General features: G+C 35.1%; 1 pseudogene; it reads left to right on the top strand.

Moving 5' to 3' along the window:
• Positions 1 to 2,781: 2,781 nt before the first annotated feature.
• Positions 2,782 to 2,900, top strand: LOC120592348 (uncharacterized; annotated as a pseudogene).
• The last annotated feature ends 590 nt before the right edge of the window (positions 2,901 to 3,490 follow it).

The following is a 3,490-nucleotide window of genomic DNA, read 5'->3' as shown; positions in this document are numbered from 1 at the left end:
TTACCTTTCAACATTTCTGGAAAATTCTTTGTCATTATCTTTTCAAAAGCTGGCTCTCCTACATAATCTCTATTCTCTTTGAAACTTTGATAAGGTCAAGCTTCTCTTATTCTATTTTCCCTATCTCTGAATCTCTCTTTAGTAATTTTAATTTTTTGTCTTTGTACTGTATTTTCAATATATTTTAATAAAGATACTTTCAGTTTACTTATTGACTCTTCATCTGCGTTAATTTGATCACCCCCTAAAATTTTAATTTATAGATTATATTTTCATTCTTAAGGTTGTATTTCGTGGAAATCTGCCTGCTAATTTAAAAAACATTTTACCTTTCATTTTAAAAATATTGTATACATATGTCTTACTTCTGATAATTCCAATATCTGCAGTCTTTGAGATTTATATCTATTATTCGCTGATTCTGTTGACTCTCATCAGTGACAGTTGGTTTCCTTTTGCTGTAATCTTTGATCAGAGATCATATTTTGACTGATATAAATAAATAAAAATCTTGAGGATTAACACAACAGTGAGGTCCTGTTTCTACCCTATTGGCTGAGTAGAAATTTGTGAATGATAATACTCATTGCTAACACAGACGTTTTTACGAGGGAAAAATTTGAATAGTTATTGCTCGTAAGAGTTGCCTATGTTAAATCACAAGGAGTCTTATAGACAAGATATGTAGTAATAGAAAGCTTAACAAATGTTCTTAGTGCATTTTTGATGCCACTAAATAATTTTACGCCCCTGCCACAGCAGTTATAGAAAAAAATTGTGAAGTCTTCAAGTGAGTTAATTATCACAAGACTGGCATATAACCTTAATCTCAAACAAAAAACATAATTAAAAATAAGTGAAAGCAGTACTTTATAAGAAACATTAACAAAAGTACTTTCTTATTAAAAAAAAAAATTAACTGGGAATTACAAGTGAAAAGTCCTTAGACCAGAAATCAAATTTCACGATGAAAAGATATAGGCTAAGTGTAGACATATCTCAAATTTTATGGAAACAAATATGCAACTATTTCCTAGCCATGCTTTATCCGTTTGATGAGATATAACAGTTATATGAAAGCTTTCTCTTTTCAAACACTTATATCAACATAGAGCTTTGGATAGATGAAAATCCTTAGTAGTTCTTTTCGTTGTTATAATTTAGTACTTGCTCAAAACCTGCTGAAATTGAATGCAATGCCTTGCTTACTGGCATGGAGCGCCTCTCTCCCTTAATGCCCTTTGATTTACTCTCTTTCCCTCTACCCTGACGTTGGCCGCTTTACGGACAGGACTCCCTGTCCTCAAAAGAGACCAAAGGTCATGCACACCAGTCTCATTATGCTGGGTAACTCTGTTGGATACAGCAGCCCAGGTCACTGTCTTACCTACTCCTGTTGGGGGTTGGGGGGAAGCGAGCACCCAGATTCAGTGAATGGAATTTGGACAGGGTTCACAGTGGCAAAAGTGTGACCTTGTAGGTTGAGGGATTTGGGGAAATTCAATGTACTGCTGTTGCTTTTTCTACATCTGTATGTATTTCTTCATCTCAAATGTGCCAAGAGGATTCTCCCAACTCTGTAAAAGAGCTGCATGCAGAGAAATGTTAATGAGACACACCATCCTAGTGACACATTTGAGCTCAAGTTTCATTGAAAATTTCAGTAAGTTGAGGTCTCTAACAATGGGAAGCAGCCTCCTAGACCCTGAAGGACCCTTTAAGGTTTCAGACTCATTGCTATTTTGAAACCAGTTAAAAGCTTGCTATTGGGCTCTTGGCCAAGTTAAACACCTGACCCACAGAAGTTTTGTGACTCCATTTTTGGGGTGGGTCAATTGGGACTCAATGACTACCATGGTGGTAAAGCCCCAATAAGCCTCATTTATCAGGTGAAAATGACATATTCAAGAGCATAGTCAGCCTGGCCCCAGCAGCATCTCAGCTTGATATGAAACATGGCAGCTGTGGGAAATTTCATCTCCCATTCTGTATCCTGAAGTGACACCGTAGGTTCAATGGGGCCCTCAATTCACAGAGGTTCTCCTATCTGCTTGTTCTGGTTCACTGACAGTGAACATCCATGTATATTGTGTTTTGACCTAAGTATTTCAACTACTAGTAATTTAGAGAACAAGCATATTGTGTATGTAAAGTCATATTTGGAAAAACTGTTTGTTGCAACATTATTTTGGAAAGCAAATGACAAGGAACCACTAAGAATTTCTCATTTAGGAAACTGGACAGAGAAATTAATTGTTTCACACAAATAATGGCAAATTATCTCAAAACATGACAAATAATATTAAAAAGTTTTGTTTTTATGGATGGTGAGTATTTCCTCAGTGTTATATAAAGTGTGAATAAAAGCATGTTTTGGTACCTTTTGCACTTATTGACCTGTTACATACAATTTAACAAATAAAGATGTGCTTGCTTAGCAAAGGCAACTTTAAGGCAAGACCCTTAGTCTCCTCCCTCAAACCCCTAACCCTCTGGTCTCACAAAAATATCACTCCTATGTTCTCCATACAAATTCTGGTTCAAGATTTATTATTATGTGAAAGTGAAAAGAGCTGAAAAATGTGAAATTTATCATTTTCATGTAAAAATAACATATATAAAAAAATTTGCATGGACTACCTCTGAAAGAAAACACAAGACCCAGTAATAGGGTTGCCTCTGAGAAGAGGACAGGGGAACCCTGAAAGTCTTTGGTGAAAATAAGACTTATTTTCATTGCTATATATAAATAATCATACTTAGGTTAAGAAGTATTACCTCGTCTACGGCCATGCTACCCTGAACAAGCCCGATCCCGTCTGATCTCAGAACCTAAGCAGGGTTGGGCCTGGTTAGTACTTGGATGGGAGACCACCTAGGAAGATCAGGTGTCTTAGGTTGTAAAAAATGAAAAAAATAAGGGATTGTAAGCTGTCAAGGTCCTTGTAATCTGTGAGGTCAACCAAAGTTTGCCTTGCCTAAAAGAAAAAGTATCATCTCTGGGTGCTGAAAATCCAAAAGACTATTTATTTACTGCCTGTTACTTATTTTGTATTATTGCTACAAGAACTTGAATTTATTCCAAGACAAAAATTGAAAATATTTTGAAAAGCATTATCTAGCAAGAATATGAGAGAAGAAATCCATATATTGGTAGTACAATCCTGAATATAAACCTGGATGCTGACATTAGAATAGGGAAGACATAAAAATGACACACAACTAGAAAGACAAATGACTGGCAAAGAAAATAAATTTAGATATAAAATTATCTATCAGAAAATTTCTCAGAATATACAACCAAATGGAAATTCAAAGACCAACACAATAATATCTTACTTTTATAATTTATTTTTTATGTCCTTTTAGATACAAGGATATGACCAAATCAAAGAAACAAACAGTATTGTAACAAGAAATTCTCAGTTCCATTCATTAAGTTTCAATAGCTGGATTTCTCCCAGAATCCTCTCTGGACTAGTCTCTGTCA

Source organism: Pteropus medius, unplaced genomic scaffold (genome assembly GCF_902729225.1).
Source record: "Pteropus medius unplaced genomic scaffold, Ma_sr-lr_union100, whole genome shotgun sequence".
NCBI classification, from domain to species: domain Eukaryota; kingdom Metazoa; phylum Chordata; class Mammalia; order Chiroptera; family Pteropodidae; genus Pteropus; species Pteropus medius.
The sequence above is the reverse complement of the archived record's forward strand: the minus strand, read 5'-3'. Positions and strand labels throughout refer to the sequence as shown.